The sequence below is a fragment of the Ambystoma mexicanum genome, chromosome 5p (genome assembly GCF_040938575.1).
Source record: "Ambystoma mexicanum isolate Mex_15411 chromosome 5p, UKY_AmexF1_1, whole genome shotgun sequence".
In the NCBI taxonomy this organism is placed as follows: Eukaryota; Metazoa; Chordata; class Amphibia; order Caudata; family Ambystomatidae; genus Ambystoma; species Ambystoma mexicanum.
In genome coordinates, this window is record NC_090930.1 from 1,071,946,392 (window position 1) to 1,071,968,680 (window position 22,289).

Sequence of the window (22,289 nt, forward strand, 5' to 3'; positions counted from 1 at the left end):
TTATTTAAACCAAATTTGACAAACAGACTAACATCAGCCACCAAGTCTGTGGCAACACAAGAACACAAATGACTTCCATAATGGCACCAACACTGAGATAAAACTGAGATATCCAGTCACAATTTACTGCAGCTTTCTTTTCAAATCACCCTCACCAATGCAGAAAAAGAACAATTAAAAATGCACAGTGATTGCTGATTTGGTTATAATACATTTCTGCCTGCAATCCCCTATGCTCCAAATATCAATTAGACTTGGCCCCTCTAAATTGAAGGCCAGTAGCAGAGAGTGGAAACACAATGGGGAAACATTTTTGGGATTCTAATAAAATGCACTCTTTGAGAAAAAGGGATTGAAGGGGAAAAATCATTTTTCACTTATTACTACAGGTGGCAACATTTGTTTTGCCACCCCTAAAAAAAAGAACAGGAAGGGCTTTGTTCAGAGCACAACGGGAGCAAAGGGACATTTTGTTTATCCCAGCACACATGCAAAGGAAATACAAGGCTTCACACTTCTGATTTAAAATTAAGGGGGTCAATGCTGAATTTAATTTTGCACCCTGCACCCTCACTTGGAGACAGGGTTTTGGGATTATTTATTTTGGCAAATCTTTATGCCTATACCAGCGCAAAACACACTGGTAAGAGCGTGTTAGTTTTGAATGCTAACAAAACAAATCCCATGATTTATATTGGGTAATTAATTGATTTACTTCAAATAAATATGCTAAGGATCGACATAGACAAACAGGATATTTTGCTATGGGGAAATAACTACACAATCTATGGCTTTGGGGATAGTTTTACTTACAGGAGAGACCTTGTAATGGGCATCAAGGAACAGTAGGGCACCACTGGGACAGCAAGATTGTCAGTCAAGGATAGTCCCCTCTGGCTCCTCCAAGGGGTCCGAGTCAGCTTCTATGTCTCCTGGTCACTATCTCCACTGTAGGATTTGGGGCCTCTCTGCTTGGGTGTTCCTTGCAAGAGTTCAGCAGTTAACCTCCCGGAATAAGTTGGAAAAAGCCTAGTACTGATGAAACATGTTTACTAATAGGGCAAATGACATCACACACCTTTCATGATTCCCACAAAAGGGATTGGTTGGTTTTTCTCTACCCACCTCCCCCCTGTGTGCTAATAGGAGAAGGAGATGAGGGGTGTGAGTTACGCAAGCTGTGGGAGGAGAAAGCTTTGTCCTCCCAAACTAAAAACAAAGAGGTGATGGCTGGAAGGTTTAGAATTAATCTTAACCACTGGCGTTGCTCTGGGCAACCCTCCAGACCACCGTTCTTCGCCTGCCAAGCCATTACAGAAGGGGAAGACCATATGCAAATCAGGCTTGGCCCCACCCCAAAAGGGGCAGTCCAGCCCAAACTGCTAGGTCATATTCCTTTTGCACGAGACCACAAGCATCCCCAAACATGTTTCGCCTTGTTGGGGCTCATCAGTGAGGAGTAGCTTGGGTCTCTAGGCCCAGCAGGCACAGGACCCACGTCTGGGCATACCCGTCCCACTCGGGGTGACAAAGCAAAAACAAAGAGGTGATGGCTGGAAGGTTTAGAATTAATCTTAACCACTGGCGTTGCTCTGGGCAACCCTCCAGACCACCGTTCTTCGCCTGCCAAGCCATTACAGAAGGGGAAAGACCTGTGGGCTTGGCATGTTCAAACTCTGAACATCTATCAACATGGAAAGGAGCCTAATTTTTCAAATCTTTACATGTATGGATATATTTTTAAGAACAACATTTCAAGGCAAATTGGATGTTGCTAATCAGAAGTCGGCATGCCCTTCCTATGCTGAGATACGGTTTTCTTCATTTACTCAGGAGCCGTAACAGTGAAAAATATGCCACTTCATAGTTCCCATGATAATTTTGTCCTTCACCCTTACACCAACTTTCAAATCTCTCAGAATCAAGCAAAGGCCCAATCACATTTTCATTAATAACTTTGGTTTATCACACAAAAATAATTTTGGCATGGTTCAAAGGGGGTTACTGTCACCATTAATAAAAGTCTGGAGCCACTGTGGTGGCATATATGCTGCCCCTTTGTATGCAATAAGATGTATTTTTGCATTAACTAAACTCCAGAATTTCCTTTGTTCCCTTAAGTTCCATTTCCCCTTAAGCATGTGATCAGCCAGAGGCTGGCTCATGTTTATCTTTGCCTATCTCTTCTTGGCCTTGTAATGGTCCTGGCTGCATCTCTAATGTACATTTTATGGGAATTGTGACCTCAACGTCACTTCTGCTGAAAGAACAGACATGCCCTTATCTATTTCCACCTTGGTTTACTTCAAGGCAGTGTATTTCTTTCTATTCTTTCAAAAAATGGACCTGATTGATGGTTGACAACCAGAACCAGAACTCCCTCTTCAGGACTAGTAGAGGGAAGGTCTTCAAGGTTAAGTTTCATTTTCAGGAGATAATGACGAATTGCATGCACAATTCTGCAAGAAATGGCTTTTATAATCACACACAATACATTTTACGTTAATCATTTTATAAGGCATCCATCTCGGCCTTATATCCATGTGTAATGTACTTCATTAATCTCACAGTTGCAAAAAACATGAGTATCACTTCGGGATTGTCCATAGTTATAGGGCAGTTATATGAGAAAATCATGTACAAACTCTGAAAGTCTAGTAGGCACTTCTCTCTGTATACTGTCATTTTGGATGAAGAAAAATGAATTTGTTTTATTTCTTATAATTGCATTAAGCTTGGTTTCAATTAAGATTTCCAGATGACAGTCTCATATTGCATAAAGATATTGTACATGCTGCTATCTGTCTCTTTAAGTAGAAGGTGTAGCTCTCCATGGATTTAGTAAAACAGCAGTGTCAGCCCCATGTCTTTCTTTTCCTTGCTGAAATGCATTACGCATATCTTCGCACTTTTGAGATTTAAGCCCACTTTCTTTCCTTTGAGATTTAGGCCTGTTTTTGGTTCAATAGGCCTCATGTCTGACATCTCCATTTCAATTTCTGTGTTCGCCTTATACTTCGATGGGGGCATCAAAATTCACTCTGGCCTCTTTATTTCTGGCATTCAGGGGCTATATTTCACCCCACAACATGGCTTTAACTCTGGTGGATCACAGGCCTCTGAGATACTGAGTTTTTTCAGTGAGACAGCTTGGGGACATCAGGGTGACAGCCGTGCTGTAGATGATGCAGCAGGATTTGAAGATGATATGGCGTGCAGAGAGAGCCAATGCAGTTCAATGAGGGTACGGGTAATGTGGTTGAATTTGCGGAGTGATTTGAAGAGTAATGCTGCAGCATGCAGGACACATCTAAGGGGTGCCCGGTACATGCTGGAAGGCCTTCCAAAAGGGCACTGCCACTATCCAGGTGGGTGAGGCCAAAGGTTTGGACATCGGATCTGAACTTGTTTTCTGGAACAAAGGGCTTGATTTTCCACAGCAGAGAAAGTTGATACCAAGCTGCTTTTGGCCACTCTAGGCAAAGTGCCAATTTGAGTAACTCCCTCTAATGACAATGATTCACATTGATGTTTTCAGCATCATAATGCAGCCCCCAGGGTCGCTCTGCTGGTGGTACCCTAGGTACACCCTAGGCAGCTTTCCCAAAATGCCTGTAGCACTTGCAATGTTTATCTCGCAAAGATCTCTTTAACACTCCCAAGTGTGGGCGTGCGCTCCCTTATCCTCCCGCAGCCAAAGTAAAACTTCAAAGAAAGCAAGAAGTTGATGGATAATTCTTTTTAGATTTTTGAAGGTGACTTTTACACCAAGAATCTCATGTGAACAGCCAAACTTGTTTCAAGCTTTCCAGTAGTGTTAGACCTCATGCCAGAAGATTGAGCATCCAGATTAGCTCACAGGACTTTTCAGACTTGCCCAATTCTGACAAATGAGCCTAGCTGGATTCACAAGTCACTTTAAAAAAAATAAAACGTGCCTGGTGGAAACCTAACAAATCAGTCCATAAAGTAACTTGTCGGTGTCAAATGTTTTAGGATTGTGGTTTTAATTACACCTTAGTATTAAATGTCTATTGTCTAGGGGGTTGCCCAGTGTCTAGTGCATTTCATGGTCCCTTCTAACAACAACGATCTGATTTGATCCAGCTCTTTTAGCATTGAAATCAATGACACTGTATTCTTGTTTAATATTCATCAATGCCTTGAATTCAATGCCTTATTCAAGTAATGACCCCCTGGTTTATGGAACGTGAATTGCTACAAATTAGATATGGGTTTATGCCATGTAGGTTTATATTGTTTTACCTCCTGAATTCATTTCTTAATGTGATGTTTTTATACATTCTGGTGATATTGTTTTCATGTCAGAACTTGGCTAGGGTCTTCTTTTATTATAATTTTCAGTCAAAATAATCCTGCTGTTCGCGGCTTCTTGGAACAAGATGCAAATTACTTCCTAGTAACACTGTTAATTCATAAATGAGAACAAATTGAGTCATCATAGCACTGGAATCTGAGCCGGGGATAAGGACTGTGTTTTTCCAGACATCAGCATGATTTATAACATACTGCACTTGAGAATGACCTTACCATATAACGCACCGTTTCATCATTTGAATCAGTTATTTCACCTGCATATTTTGGCACTATTTTGGGCTCAATTTATCTCTGATACATGCTGAACACGTCCTTCCAAGTAGGTGAGTATCGGTTTATCACTAACTGGCTCCTTGCCATCCACCAGAGGGTGAAGCACCACAGCATGCAGGCCCTGTGCACACACACACACACACACTGCAACGAGGAAGGGCATTACATAGACACCTTTCCAAGCACATCTGCTTTAGACACCCAGGTTTCACAGTAATATCGGTGGATCTTTGGTTTAGTACCAGCTTGGTCTATGTGTAGTAGATTGGGGACCAGGGTTTGAGGCTGGTGAATGCCTCCTCATCTGGACAAACGCCTCATCAATGAGATGCTGCCTCAATCATCCGGGCACCAGGTCTCAATCCGGTCCACCAATATTAGTTTGTGATGTACAGTGGGCACTACTGCACAGAATGTATTTTGTTGTTGCTTGTATATTAGTTATGGTTTTGATCTTTTTCTGGGTTGTTCATGTGTTGTGATCCATTTTTTCTTGCTTGTGGGGGAATAATCACAGGAAATGCATTAACTATTTATTGTTAACTATTATTTATTGCTTATTGATTTTAGTTATTCCCTTTCAAGTCAATTTAGCAGTAGAGTACAGTAAGCACGGGACTTTAATGAATGAGATCAGTAATGTAACTTATGTATGATTTATTTTGATAATGATTCCCTGACTACTGACCAATGATTTGCTCCTAAAGAGTGCAGTAGGCATGGTCCTCCAGTGACAGGTGGACCCGTGCCTCTCAAAAACCATTAACAACAATATTGACTCCCTCACCCCAGCCTTGGCTGATTTCTGCAATCACTCCCTTAATCACTCCTTAAGCACTCCCTTGTGCACCCTCTGCTCAAAAACCCTCTGCCGACCTCTCCATTCCGGCAAACTATTGCCCTATCTCCATCACTCCTTTCCTGGGCAAACTCCTGGAGAATGTGAATATCTCTCAGCTGACCTTCCACCCTGAATCTATTGGTTTCTTCAATGACCATCAATCTGGCTTTAGAGCATCCAGAGGCACGGAAACTACTCTTCTGAACACCCGTGAAGATCTGCTCTCAAACCTTGACACTAACACTCCCTCTGTCCTCATTCTCCTTGACCTCTCCTCTGCCTTTGACATGGTTAAGCACAACCTCCTGATCGCACGTCTCTGTGACACCCCTGGGAATCACAGGTCAGGCTCCGCCGTAGCTAACCTCCATTCTCTCTGACCACCTATCCCAGGTGGAACTCATAGCCTTTCTCTTGACTATAGCTCCCTCAACCTGTGGCGTTCTCCAGGGATCCAACCGATGCCCCTGGTTCTTCAACGTCTATATGCCTGCCATGGCACGTGTGATTGCCACTTTCACCTCTAACTTCCAGTGTTAAGCGGATGGCATGAAACTATGTTTCAGACTACTCTCAGCCGCCTCCTCCTCCTCGCTCATATCTGAATTTCTGTCCGCTATTCAGTCATGGTGTGCTGCAAAGGACCTCTGTCTCAATGATAGTAAAACTGAGATCGTTCACATTGGAACCCATGCTTCCACTTTCCCACTTTCACTCTGGCCTGTCTCCTTTGGCCCTGCACCCGCACCCACCTGCAAGGCAAGACACCTTGGGGTCATTTTTGACTCCACTGTCTCATTCTCCTCTCACATTTCTGACATCCTCAGAGGTACTCTACCTTTTCTCACTTTCCCCCATCGGCTTACTGTCTCCAGAGCCCAGATTCTCTCTAGGCTGGACTACTGCAACAGCCTCTTCCTCAAACTCCCTACTTCTGGCTTACGCCCTCTGCAACTTATCCAGAACAGAACCTCAAGACTTATCCTTGGCCACAAGCCCAGGGACCACAACTCTATGGCACTGAAATCCCTTCACTGGCTCCCCATGGCTGCAATTATCAAGTTCATGAACCTCTGCATTGTTCACAAGGCTTTCTGTGGCCTGGGACCTACCTACCTGAAATGAAGCCTACCTAAATACTGTCCCTCACAAGCCCTATGCTCATCTGCAAGTGAGCCGGTTCTCCAAGCAGAGATTTGGAGGTAGATACCTATCCCCAGTAGGTGCCTCCCTCTGGAATAGCCGCCTTGCCGCCCTCCGTCTTGATCCTGATCTTCTTAAGTTCAGGAAACTCCTCAAGATCTTCCTCTTCGTCTCTTCCTTCTCCCTCCCTCTACCCTGCTAACCTAATTGTCTGCTCGCTTCCCTCTCTCCCTCCTCTTCCTTACAACTTGCTCACTGGCTGCCTGGTGTACCTGAGTCTCACAGGTCCGTGGCACCCCCGCCAGCCCTCTTTCACACTTTCCACAGGGCCCCACACCCCACCCACACTCTCTGCACTTGAGAAATTACCCAACAGAGTGGCTTTCACTGGGCTTACCCCAGTCTCTACTGACCAGGTGCCAGTTGGACCTCCCCCTACCTGTGACCATCTGTGCACTTGCATGATCCGTACGCACCGTGCCTGAAGAATACCTGTCTGTTCCTCCTTGTCTTCACCCCCTTAATTACACTAGTAAAAACTGCAGAATCTCCGTCAGGCCTATTTGATCTATCACAAACTGTTAAATGTATTATACACACTTACTCTGGCTGTGCAGACCGTTATCATCTCATATTTTCAAAGGGTCTGAGTGACTGTTGTTTTTTCCCCATGTTCCCAACCTCCTTGAGCGCTTTGACACACTTGTCTGTGTGTAGGCGCTTTATAAATAAACAATACCATACCATACCATTCAGTAAACAGTACATTAACTAGATTCACGTGTGCTTATGTCTAACCTGATACGTTTGGGTTGCAGGAAATAAGCCCAAGGTGTGTTCAATATTAATTGTTCCAAATGTATTATTTACTGTGTATGTCTCTTTCCTGCTATTCTTTCAGTATTAACGTAGTGGCTGGAGAAGTCAGTGGGACAGGCATGCCATACTGTGTTAACACAATTTGAAAGTATTCAAAAGGCTCTTTCTTCTCTCCCACACAACACCAGCATCTTCATAGTTATTGTTGAGCTTAATCTGCACAACCCACACACCCCTCTCATACCCCACACATTGACAGCAGACTGAGTGCCAAGTGCCAAGAGGGAAGCACATGTGCTCACAATTCAGTAGTATTCAGACCATCCACAAAACAGGATGTTGATGGCCGGAAGGTTTTGAATTAGTCCTAACTAGTGGCTTTGCTCTGGGCAACCCTTCAGAACATTGTTTGTCAGCCTGACATGCCGCCACAGAAGGGGAAAGACCATATGCAAGTCAGGCGTTTGAAAGGGCAGTCCAGCCCACCTGCTAGGTCACATTCCTTCTGCATGTGCCCATAAGCAATTCCAGACATGCATGCAGGCCATTTCTCATGGATGCTTTGTGTTTCTGCATTGGCTAAGTCCCAGGCTGATTGTCAATGTATTCTGGACCGTGCATTGAGAAACAAAGTGTGCCTTTTATCTGAAACTATCTAATTGCCTATGTTTCTCCACACAGCCTCTTTTTTGGAAAGCAGACGTTTTCTTTTATCAATGCTGGTTTTATTATGTGAATATTCCAATTAGATATCAATGTTTATGTTTCATTCTACTGCCTGAATCTTAACGTGGACTGATAATGATACCAAACCTAACTCCACCCAAATGACTACCTTCAACATAAGTTGCAAGACCTTATCTGTGCCTGCCAAAGATCCCTCCCCTGCTGGCTGTCCACCCCCCCCCGCCCCTCACACACCTGGGTATAGTTTCAATGGACTGTGCAGCCCAATGAATCATCTGCTCCACTCAAGAAAAACAGTGAACCTACCACATGAGACAGTATATAGGGTTATGCTTTACACACATGTACTCAAAGGAGAATTCAACTCCTGTACCTTTAGAACTGCCCTCACCTTTGCATGGCCAAATGCCCCACCATTCCCCATGCACCATCATGCCCCCCCATCTCCTCAAAGGCGGTGGCATATCCCAATATAAACCAAGCTGTGAGGCTGAGAGCTGCACAGAGCTTAGACCCCATCTGGCAAAGACAGCAACATGTGGAGTCAAAGCTTTCAAGATAGAATAGGCAGAGCTTTTCACACAAACCAAGCGTTACAACACTGAAATGTTATGAGTTGCCCTGTTACACACGAGATCAATAATTCAAAGGAAAGAAACAAAAGTAAAATAAGTTTAAACAAAAGCACACTTTTCAACAATAAAGTCTGTTTTAAAATTATGCAGTACTTAAAAAGTCTGTCTGTTTGTGGAGATTAGTGAAAAAAGGGACACAAAAAAGTATGAAAATGAAATATGGGATCAATTCTTGCAATATAGACTACATAGAGATCTTTACACAAACCGGGCATGTATTTTTTGTTCAATTCCAAGAAGTAAAGAAAAGCAAAGCGGGTAGAGCACGGGCTGGCTTGGGAATAGTAGCTGTTAAGTTGAGCCAGACACATTTATTCTGCTAACTTCATTATGCTTTGAGTATGCAGGACTTTTTCAAATTTTGGTGGTGTATTTCCATGGAAAGATCGCTGTCTGCCAAGATACATATAGAAGTGGGCCTGAAGCGGCTGTGAGTTTATGGCCCTTAATAAGTAGCGTATCATGCAGAAGATGGGATGCAGCGTAACTCTTACACCAAATAATCAAACCAACTCAGGAAGACGGTGAAGTGCATTTACTGTTTTATTAATAATTATCTAAAACCGGGAGTTAAAACGGACATCAACGGAAGTTGCACAGCATATCGCTCAAAGCATCTCATAAAAAACAGTACTTAAATAGCAAACATTTGTCATTTGTGACATCATACTACGTGGCAAATAAGAAAAAATACACAGAATTGTGCTTGGCTCAAGGAGAACATCGAAATATACTTTTTATAAGGGATCGGGTTGTTATTGGGTCTCTGCAGTCAGGTGGACAACTCATGTCCACCCGTAGTGCAAGTCATCTTCAACAGTTATTTGACACACAGTTCATCATTGGCTATAAAACTATAAGGCTCTTCGCTATATGGCCTTCTACAATTGGTTGGCATGCTCGTGCCCTTCTGGAACATTCGGCTCACTAGCAGCACGTAAGCTCATTCACCAGGTGTCAGAGTGTGGGCTTGACTGTGCTTCCTACCCAATTAGCTCAACATATCTCATCATCCATGCCTACTGCCTGGCAGTTTGTCATTGAACTTAGCCTTGCAAAGTATCCTTGCTCCTGAGAATATATGGGAACGTGAGCACATGCTATCTTGGTTCTGGACTACATGCCCAACTTCTATTTCCATCCTTAGCTCACGTGACAGGAGACCACAATTCTGCCCTTTTTCTAGCATTTAATTGTATGAAATGAATACACATGGCACTCATGGTGTTCTTTCTTTGCACCTTAACAAGGGATGATTTAGCATCTCACACTCACTGTTCTTCAAGGATAGATAACCAGTTCTTGGCTGATTCAGTCCTGACACCAGGCCAGGTAGTTCTTCCAGGCCTTTCCACTATCTTAGCTGTTTGTTTGCTGTGACACAGCTTCAGCTTTTTATCCATGGGTTTGAACTTACTAAATTGTGACATTGATGTCCAGTTTCTATGTAATGGTGGCACCGCCTGCAGTCTATTCACTACGTATAGCCAGCCTCTAAGATTACTTAGTCTACTTGCGTTGCTGCATCTGTACAGTTATTGAATGATTTGCATTTTCTGCAGTGCTCTTCACACGTGCGATCCTTGTCACATATATGAAAGTTTACTCGATTCTTTACTTCATCATCAATTTCTCTAAGGTCCATACATTCTCTTCTTCATTCAGTCTTCTCCACATGTCACGTTTGCTTCTTGTGACGTCACCAACTTCTCTTTCTCTCATTGTCATATTCCTTCGGGGACCTCCTCCAAGGAACTGTCATCTCTACGAAGATACATCAGATAGGGTTTTCTTAGTGGATACCTTTTTTTGAAGACTCAGCAGAATAGTCATAACAACTGGTGTTGTGCATGCATGGCAAGATTTCTGGCTTCCAGCATATATGTAGGAGGGGGAGTTGACTTACTGCAGAGGCATTCAGCTGCTCCTCTACAGCCTTTCAGAACACTTTTTTCGACATATTCTTCAAGAAGTCAAACCATTATAGGACTACTGTCCAGGACATCATCATACCTTGCACCTCTAGGGTAACATCAGCCTACCCGCCGTACCAGTTCTGCGCCACAATTGAAATTCAACTATCCCTTTGTAATGCATTCGCACTGATCATTGAAATTAAATCAAAAGACCACACACCTTTGAAGGGAAGGGCACTGTCCCCATTGAACCTCGTCATGGGCATCAGGGTCACCAGACAGACTGTTTGATCAGCGCAGTGATCGACATCTTCTATTGACCTACCAGCTCTTTTTTGTATTTCCAATATTAGCAAAAAATGTCAGAAGCTCTGTTTATCAGTGTTTTCAATTTCTTTTTTACTACAAACAAATCACAGTCAACAGAGTATTTGCAGTGCATACATAAACAGTTGCTTTTAGTGCTGTATGAATACATGAACAGCCCACTCTATCAATGCTGACAATCCCCTGCCAAATGTTCTCGCATACTATTGTAGAGAGGAGGCGATGATGCAGAAATAGCCCACACAAAAACTGAAAAATTGGATACGTTAGTCTTAGCTTCATTTAGTGTGTCATTTTGCATTATTTTACGGTGTGTGCAGTTTTTTCACATGCATGGAGGGGTGCACGTGCCAGAATGCAATATGGAGTGAGTCTAAAAGCCAGGACAGCGTGATAATTTCACACCTGATTTGGAACATTTTGAAATTACTTTAAATTGTCCTTTGGATTATTCTACTTCTAAGATAGGAAGCTCAGCCCAAACAAGCCGGCATGGTAAAGTCACCTTGCCTTTATCCATTTCTTTTCTTTTGTTCTAATTCACCTTTTCTGTTGTCATCTTCTTTGCCTTTCCTTTTCTGACCTCATTCTTTTTGTTCTTGGCCCCCTTTTTCTCCCACTTACCACCTCCTGCCCCCCAACATCGTCTCCGCTCCCATTATCACTTCGATTTCTCTGAAGTCTTATTTGTGTTTTTTGCCATTTTCTGCCACATTTTGAATTTTTAGCACTGGTTTCTCCCTGAGGACTAATGATCACACTGTGGCCATCGATGTAGGGCTCCCTCCTAGTAAAGGTACACGTAGGCCAGGGTTGTCCAATTCCAGGCCTCGAAGGCTGGGTCTGATGGGTTTTCAGTATAACCCTCATTAGTAATCATGGCGAAAAATGAGCATACATTTAGATTAATTGTATGCAAATTTATCTCATGAATATTAATGATGGGTATCCTGAAAACCCAACATGGATCCGGCCTTAGGCTGACAAACAGCTGCCATGTTTGGCTATGCTGCCTGCATATGGGAGAGGTATGGTGGTAAAATGAAACCGCCAGGCCAAAGCAGCCCTTCTGTTCTCTGCCAATGCCTGATTAGGATGTTAACTAGGTAAAAACATCATTACCATGGTCTTAATGACCCCCTACTTTTGCAGTGCCACTTCCCACTTTGCGCTGCGGCCAGTGCCTGTCCCCTGACTCCTAGAAACGGCCCTGGCTGTCATCTTTAGTGGGGGATTGTAACCCCTCTCCTCTATCCTCGCAGGGTATTTCTTTCAAAGAGGAAATTGAATGAGCTCTAGGTTCAGAGCGCCTGGACTCTTGAGCAGCTTCCAATCAGGGCCGGACTGGGAACCAAAAGTGGCCCTGGAAAATGTTTGCAAGTATCCCCCAGAAAAGTCTTGAATAAAATTAGTCAAAATGAGTGCACTTAAAGCATGTTTTAAACATACACAGATTAAAAAGTAATGTTTTAAATAAGTTCATGATCTCCCAAAGTAGATCTTCAATGATAGAGGGACCTGGAATGTTCCATATTTTGCAGATGAGAAAAACGAATTCAGCCGTTTTTAAAGATGCCCAAACAACATGCATCCCTAATCCATTCCCTAATCTATTTCACCCTATCCCGTGCTGGGAAGGGCACACAGATAAAAACATTCAGAAACGAGCATTGGCAATGCCAAGAGTTTTGGCTTTTGTGTAGGCATGGGAAAGGCATTTTGCCAGGCACTGCCACAGTGGTAATAACTGTCCATTGATGGTAGCAGCTGCAAAGTGGTGTGAGTACCTGGGTATACAATAGCAGTGCCTGCTGAATGCCTAATATTGATACACAAGCTTAAACTGTTGGCTTTGCCAATGCTTGTTTTTTAACAGGACTTCAGTGAGGGACAGACATAGCGCTTATACATGGAATGCCTCCTGTCCTTCCACTGGACTCTTTCGCAACCTCTGCCAATCTCTATCTCTTTCTATTCACCTCTCTGGCCCAACTCACTCTGCAAGGGCACACTCTGGAAGTTCTAATCTCTTCAGACCTTCCCCTTTCGATCCCTCTCACCACTCCTCTCTCCTGGAGCGATCACTTTCTCCTTTCCTCCCAGCTACCCCTCAGGCCAAGCCAACTCCAGCACTGCCACCTACCTTCACGGTTATCGGACCCATGAAGCATGTGTCAGTTGAGGCTTTTGCCACACCCCCCCCCTTGCCTGACACAGCCTTTTCCCTGTTCCACTCTGCTATATCTGATACTCTCGATGTTCTTGCCCCTGTCATGAGGATCCGCTTGAAGCCCAAAGCCAAGTGCAACTCTTGGTACGACTCAGACCTCGCCACCCTCAAATGCAAGTGCAGGGTACCTGGCCTAGTAAGATCGTTGTCTCTGTCTTCCCTCTGTTTCCCCTCCCTTGCTTCGGCGCGCCTTGAAACACTTGTGTATAGGCGTGTTATAAATGCCATATCATATCAAACCTGGTTGACATTTTTATTTCAGGAGTAGCGTGTTTATAGTTCCATTTCAGTCATTAACTCTCAGAAGACTGCTTTGAGAAAAAACTGGCAGGCACTTAAAGCACACACTTTGATGCTAAGGCTTGATAAAGCTAACTCAAAAACATCCCAAGAGGACGTGTTTTGGGTGGAGAAGGGCAGAAAGCAGGGGGAAATGGCCATCGGGATTAACATGGCCATGGGCAGTCAATGGGTGGATAAATAACCAAACAACATGTACACGCTTTGTGTCCCAAAAGACACCATAGGGTCAGAAAGTGAATGGTAGGATTCGGGGAGTTGATGCTGGGAGGACGAGAAGATCTGCCAGACAAGATCTGTGAATATAATTTAGAGGCGAGTACAATAAAAATGTGAGAGATGCTGTGGTCCGTACACTGCACATCTGTATATGTATACAATGAGAACCACACAGTCCACAATGTAAATCTCAATAACAAATATCCATAGCATGACTCTCCCCGGGTCCCCTCCCTCCATGATCCAGCTGTGTCTGCACGGATGTTTGGCCCCATGCTTTGCTGGGAAGTCTACATTTGAAGATGTACTATGCAATGTCCTGGCCAGCACCACCCATCCCTGCTTCATGGTGATGGGATTTTTCAAAATGGAGGTAGGCAAAGAAACAGTGACAAAATACAAAATTTCAGGGGAAGAGAGACAAAACACATAAAGGAGCAAAAAAAGAGGAGAACGTGTGAGAAAGGGGATGAAGGGAGGAGAGACAAATTCTAACAGAGAGGAGAAGTATAACAATAGAGAATGCTATATTGGAGAGATAAAATCAAAGAGAGCAGAGAAAAAGATTGACAGGGAGAAGGAGGTGGATAAGAGATAAATGTTTAGAGAGAGGAGTGAGCATAAGAGGAGTGAGAGAATTCAAGAGAGAGGAAAGTGAGCAGGTGGAAGATAAAAACAATGTGCGAGAGAGAGAACAGGAAAGAGGAAAAGGGCTGACAATAAGGAGAATTGAAGCCTGCCTACTATACTAAGGAGGTTGTAGGTAGCCCAGAGAATTAAGCAATAAGGCGCGGGGTGGCCCCCAGCGTTCTACTTCTTGCAGTGATTGTTTGATGTGCTGCTGAATGTTCATTTCTCCTCCAGAGGCTCCCTTTCCTCCTTCACAGCAACCTGCAGGCTACCCCACTGCTCCAGCTGCAGTGCCCTGGCATCATGCCACTCTAAAAATGTGAGCAATAATATTTGCCCTTGACGTTAGTAATATATCCACATCATTTAAGTGTTAACGTAATGCATTTAAGTGACAGGGATCTATTCATGTGTTGCTAGCAGTTGACGACTGGTGAGTTGTATTAGCTTTTTTCAAGGGTATGGCATGTCCACAGCACAATCACAAAGACCCAAAAGTGCTGCCATCAAATACTAGATGCAGCCTCATATGGCTAGGAACTGCCATCTTATGACAGGCTGAGCCTGGGTTGCCTGGGTGCTGCCAAGAACACAGCATTGTATGCCAGGTATATACATGAAACAGGGTGCAGCATCAGAGTACACCAATAAGTACACTGCCACTAGCGCTAAGAGAGATATTGGGGAAATTGCAGCAATAATGGGGAGGGAGAAAAGTAATGTGTAGAGAAAATAGTCTGTTGGACAGGTTTCAGCCTCTTAATGGATTTGCAAAACCCTTACAAGTTTACTGTTTTTGCAGCAGGGAGGTGGCTGGGCAAATGTAGCTCGGAAGGTTGTTCCATAAGGCAGGGGCTGCCGCTGAGCACCCTATGCCTCCCCAGCACCCTATGCCTCCGCAGCACGGCTATCGGGAGAATTTAGGAACAGTGCATCAGTCAGATGGTACCCTGTGCCTAGGTGTTGCACATGCATGACAGATCGATTGCTTGTGCTTTGACAAAATGCGTATGTGGCTTTTTCAGGCTGCCATGTGTTAATATACTGGGCGGGGCAATCAAGGTTATGCCAGGTGTTGCACTCCAGCTATTATGGCAAGTATTGAAACGCAGCCTTTATACCGGCTAAGGATCGAATCCTGCATAACTGTACTCATAGGCAAACACTCCAGCTTCTGGGGGGCATCTAAAGTGCAGCTAGTGTGGCATAGGTGAACTTTAATAGGGGAACTAAATATATCCTATTACTTTGTATTATTATGATGAGCTGCCCGTTGCCTTCAGACCAGGTGTGTGAGTAGACCATCCGTGCAGAACTACAAGTCCCACAATGCAATGCTAACAACATACAGACCTGTGTGATCCATGTGCGTCTCATTGTGGTGCAGCACGGAGCAGTAAAAAAAGAAAAAAAAGACAGACACATCAACTTTCCTGCTGAAAGACAGAGAATGACGATTCTGCATAAGGATAGCTGTCATTATGCTGTGCACTTTCATACCATATGTACACATGACTGTGTGAAGGCGGATGAGCGTCACTCAGGCTTGTTGAGCACCCTCATGAGGGCCGGCGCCAGCGTGCGCAGTCCTCTTCAAACACATGTGAGAGGCGCTGGCGTGGCCCCCTTTTCGCGCCGCTAATTCACCTCACCGTGAATGCTCTGGGCAGAGAGCGGCCTTCCTTCATTCACACCAAGTGCCCAGGCCTGCTCCATCGGCAGGAGCCCATTGCAGGCAGGCAAACAGATACGGAGGTTTGCTGCTGCCTTATGTAGACCCACAGATTACATGATGCAGCTGCATGATCCATGTTACATGTTAAATGTATCATGCAGCTGCATCATGTAGTACAGGTCTAAGGGAAGATATTCGTATTGGCACACATTTAAAGACGAATCGCACCTGAATTGTCAGCACCTGGACTCATTTGTCGAGCACTCAGCAGCACTGAGGTGGACACTGGCAGCCCAGGGTGTGCAGCCTGCACTGTCTCCCTCCACCAAGTCAGCTGCTCCCTCAATTATCTCGTTTTCACCTACCTTAGTGGTTGTGGCGTTGAGTCGTCGGAAGGCACAAGCAGCAGGCAGCTGCCTGGCTGTGGCCTGAGGCTGACTGGCTGGCTGCTGCCCTGCCAGTGCACTTTAGCTGCCCAGCTGCAATGTGTGTGTAGCAGCAGGCAGGGCACGTGCAGTTCCCAGGACCTCATCATCCTGCGCAGATACAAGCTGCTGGGGAAGAAAATAAATGTGGCAGCACCACGTGCCTCGGTCGGTGGTGGCAGTAGCCATTTCAATTTGAATCATCCAAACGGATCACGCGATGCATGTGATCGTTGCTCCTCTAATGCGGTATCCTTCCGCACCTTGCCAAAGAGGCCCTATGCCCAGAGGCCCACCGGGGGATGTCCCGGTGTCCCGGTGGGGCAGTCCAGCCCTGCTTCCAATGTTGGTGGACCATCCGGTTCTGTGGATGCTCAGCTTCTTACTGTTCGCTATTAGCCACCACTTGAACTTCATTTGCCGCTCAGAAGACCCATCACTCCTGCCTCTACCAGACCACCCACGTGCTTGTGGTGCGTGCGGTTCTATCATAACAACATAACATAACATAACATAACATAACATAACAACAACACCACTTGGTTGTAATAGTTATTTCTTGTATATGGGTATCATCCGAACACACCCATCTAGTGGACAGCGCTGCCATCTAGTGGACCTTTTAAGGACCTTTAAATACAAACCCTGGGAGTGGACAACATCTCCAGGGGTGTTTGTTATATGGGAAAATGCAGTTTGAAGACACAATCAGAAACACTTATTATGGGACAGTAACACAAAATTGAATTCACCTAATTATGAGTATTGTTTGTAGAATCAACGTATGCATCGTTTGGCAAAGGACTGGGATGCTAAACAATTTGATAGATGGAAGGACTATCTTTGCCTGCCAATTGAGTGCACAGAACCCCTGCCCAGCAAGATGTGAGGCTACTTGCTTTCCCAAGGTACCTATATTAAGCTTCAAACACATATGGACCATCTCTGTTTACGAGCTATTTGCGGACAAAAAACACAAAAGGAACAACACTGAAAAAAAGCTGAAAGTTCATAAATACATCAGAGGAGGTGAGAATCGATCCCAGCTCCTATGAATACCACCTTTTGGGAGGTGAACCTCCCAGGGACTTCACGAGCATTATAATGCCATAGTCTGTCAGGAAGCCTGTTTAAGCATTGCTAAGCAGCCGCACATCACCATACATCACCACACACTCAGCTCAGACAAAGTACTGTGCACTGGCAGAGTGGTTTCTCTCTACTGTAACATCTTGCAAAGAATAGCAAGATCCACTTAGTTCCTCCCTAGACCTGAGGTCAATTGCAAAGGCAAAGGGTCACCTGTCACACAAAATGGTGCATCTCGCGTCAGATGAGATTTCCAATGCCAATGACAAATACTCTATTTCTCAATAAAGACTGAATGGAACCTTGAGAGTAGCACATTCGTTATTATTTCAGTGGAGAAACATAGAAACCAATGAGGATTTGTAGTTTTATGATGGATTGCCTTTTTTTAAAAATCAGAAACCTTTGCATGTGTATGTAGTTGTATTAATTGTGATTTTTTTTAAATTAATCATATTAACAAGTATTATACAGTGACATTGATATTTTTCGCAATGCATACATATACTGTATACTTAGTTTGCCAATGTTGAGAGGATAACAATAATCCTACATCGCAAATCATCCTTTTCCCATGAACATTGGATAGGAACTTCATATATTACCACTCAATCGTTGCAAAATCACCATAGGTAAAAAGGCAAACATTCACAAAGGGACGTAAGGCTTAACACAATGGAGCCCCACTAGAACAGTCTTCAGGCAAGTGCAAGAAGGGAAGAAAGTGAGGACCCTGTCTATGGACCAAGAATCCAATGCGGGTAAGTTTGTCTGCGAATATCTTACACTTCAGAGAGGACCTGCAGTTCCTACAATTCAAAAAACATCTAGACAATGGCTGATCGCTCCTCGCAACCCTACTTCCCTCCCTCCGGACTCTCCCGCCCCCTGCCCTTCTTCCCCTACCCATCCTTGCTCCTCTGCCATCCCAGCACCCTATGTACAGCACTCTGTTGCTTGCCAGCTAGGCTTGCGCGCTATACATGCCAGACGTGCATTAGGTCTGGAAAAGATCCGGGGCTACGCTAATGACGGGACTGGTGGGACTCGGGGCTAGCTAGCCTTTTGGTTGTATCCCCTGAGCTTCTATCGGGGGCTACCGGGGCTATTGTCCCCTCAGCCCCCCTAGCAACGCCTCTACATGCATACATCACACTAGATAGACTTGCGAGGAGATGAACATCCTCACCGCCTCTTAAAGTACAAGCCCATGTGCGTCTGATTAAAATGATCAACATGGGTGTATAGGTGGTGAATATAGTACTGTCAATTATAACCTGCGCTATTTTCAGACATTCAGATACCCCGGCACGCACGCATGGACCCAGTTACACCCACACTGTCAAATCCCACTCAAGGGTCATGGAAGGGTGCACAGTCTTAGCATTCTGTGGGGAAACCCTGCACTCACAAATTCGACACAGGTGCCATGCAAGGTTGATTGAACATGCTTGCTAGACAACAACGACACAGCAGACGCAAACAGAAAAATGATGTGTTTTGGGGAAGCCCGCTAGACAAACTCTACCCTGCGTATGGGTTCCCACAGAGTCCTACATTGGCAGATGGAAATTATTCTCAGACAGGCTTAAATTAGCGCCAAGGAGCCAGATATATGAGGTTACTTGTCTTTTAAACATGCCACTCAGCACCACCTAATCAGGAACATGCGGTGACTGTGCGTGCATATAAAAGGTGGTTGTACAGTATGAGTACTTGTGCGTTTGCATTAGTGGGGCTGAGTACAGTATTTAATCACTAATGAGTAGTTGTGCTGCTAAGACTAAAAACCAGTTGAATCGTTTATCATTGGTGCTAATAGTGAGTGCAAACGTTTGGTGTTAAGATTTGCTAATACGTAACATTACAACCATATACAGGCAGCTATTCCACATTCTAGTCTTAAGAAAACTCAATTTTGTAACACCCTCTACCTCGATGTACCAAACACCTCCTTAAACTGCAGAATGTACAAAACAGAGCAACAATACAGTTATTGGTCTGAAACAGCTTGCCTACCAATAGAAAAGTGAATCACCCATGACATTTTCGGCTCCATCTGTAGAAGCTGCCAGAAAGTTCCTGAGGTCCTGATTACTTATCATCAATTACCTACCACAGACTTGCCAGAATTCCTAGGTCTTTGCCGGCCAAGAAACCAAATAACACCTATACGATGAAGAAACTGGCTGCCAAGTGATTCCTGAGTGCCCAAGGACCTTCGCTCCCAGATAAGATCCCCCTGCAACTGAGACAAGTAAGGGCCTGATTACGAGTGTGGTGGCAGTGGCGAAACCCCTTGTAAAGACCATGACTGGGTCTTTGACCACGCCGACTAAATCCGAGTATCATTACCAATACTCATTTTACTGGCAGCTTTTGTGTGGCAGATGTTAGGCCACGTAAAAGCAGCACTGCATGGCCACTTACCTAGTGCAGTCATTACTTCATGCAGTAATTACAGGACCTCATGGTGACCTATGGGTCTCCAAAATAGGGAATAATGGGAAAGTCAGCATGACTTGGAATCGTGCGGATGGACTGGGCCACTCGGTAAATACCACTTGTGGTAATGGCAAACAAGTGTGAAGGTATTACTTCTGGTAGTACTTCCAAACTCGCAATAGAGATAGAACTCCTGAGACAGGTAATCAGAACATCCCTAGAGCTCCCATGGTAGGGTCCGGGTGGCTGAAACGGACTGCATTAACCCTGTTAGGCCCTGTTAGGCTCATGCACCCTCCCCTCTCATATGTCAAATAGCTGCTTCTCATCACTCTATCCCTCACTTGTATCGAAGGTTCTGCCTTTTTTATGGGTGGTTTTCTCCTCTGAACCACTTTTATGTAACCACGGAGGCACCCAGAGGTGAAATTGCTTGTTTTGCCTGTCTCACACTTAAAAATCACAATAAATAAATACATACATACGTACATACATAAATTGGACAGTCCTTTTTGTAGAGTTGATTTGAAACTGTGCAGCCACTTCCACACTAACAAAAAAAGGTCTAGAGGAGCAGGCTCCAGCTTCCCGTCAGTTGCAGCTAAATACTGGAACTCCCTACCACCTGAGCTAAGAGCAGAGACTTCCTACTGGCCTTTCGAAAGGCTCTTAAAACTTGATTATTTGCCTAAACAAGACCTCCGCTGCCCCGACGTTCAACTGTCAACTCTAATCACATAACTATTCTCAGTGTAACCGGTTGCAACAGCGCCCTGATGCCCTTGAGTGCTTTACAAATGTCAAAAAATAAAAAAGTTTTCAGTTGCTGTTTTTGTGTGTGCGTTCATTGCTGTAGGGATGGACTCATTCACACTACAGTTCTGCAAATGCTTGTGCTCTAATACTGTACTATCCTGCATTCATGCTGGAGCGTATTCTTTTGGGAGGACAGCTCAGGGGCCACGTGCACGCCTTGGCAGCAAAACGACGCTGAACAACACAGGTTCGTATCCCCGGGTCCACGCTTAGAAACCTCTGCGTGTTATAAATATCTCATTAAAAGGCAACTTTTGTTTTCTTCTCACTTGCAGTTTTCAATGTGCCTGGGTGTCTTTGTGGCAAGGTCGGTGCTACATACATTGCTAAATACATTACAATAAGTTGCTACAATATCATACCTTTCAGTCATCGAAAATAACTCATCGGCCCCTCTCACTTCCCTGGCCATGCTTTTCACATTCTTCTGGGCATCATGTATTGTTAACCGGATGCACACATATGGCACTTGGGAAAACAATTCACAACTGAGTCACACAGAAACAAAAATAGCACTTTTAACTTCCAGAAGTGTATGAATCATGCCAGCAAAATGGGGTCACTGCACACTGTGCATCGACCATGGCTGACTCACAGTACGGCTTAATAAAATGTATTTTATATCAAATTAAATGTGAGTCTTTTTCCTAATTATTATTTTCATTGAGTATCATAATAGGGGCAATTTCATTTTAAATCCAGCTCAATGGAGGCACATGTCTTTATGCCACACTTTCTTAAACATTTGAATTTAGTCCGCCTTTGAGAATTGGTAAAGAATGTACAGGAGGGGCTATTTGAAAATCAAGGAATAATTCCCAGTGAATTACGGAAATAATGAGATATAATATAAGGATTAGCAGATCACCCCATAAGCCTATTCAAATGTGTACTTTGGGCGAGGTGTGAATTGGGCACTACCACTTCAATGGTATTATCAGCTATCTCATTTGCTTTATAAGTCTCCTTAAGTACATGGGGCCTTATTAAGAGTCCTGTGGTGAAAATGGCGGCACTCCCCCCATACAGACTTATAGTAACTGCCAAAGTGGATGGAGGAATGACCACCCCATTATGAGTGCAAGGATGTGCAGCAATGGTCCCGGCTGTACTAGTAATGCCATATGGGTGAAATACTGCCAAAACACATCACAACTCGGGCAATCTGCCGATTATACACAGAGTTCCTGTTACTGCCAATTGCAGTTGGAAGAATTAAATTACCATTCAATAAATCCTCTAGAAAGGTAACTCTATGGAAAATAGCATCGACCGAAAATGGCTAGCTAAGCAGTTTCAAGCTTTACATTTTGAATCCATTGAAAATCCCCAATTTTCTGCTACCATCCATGGGTGAAGGAGGGGAGAATCTCTTCAGGTGACAAAAGAATGTGCAAAATTCCTGAAATGAAGACCAGGGGCCAGATTACAGAAACTTTGGACCGGTGCAAATGCAAAGTTTGCACGGTATTAACAATAGG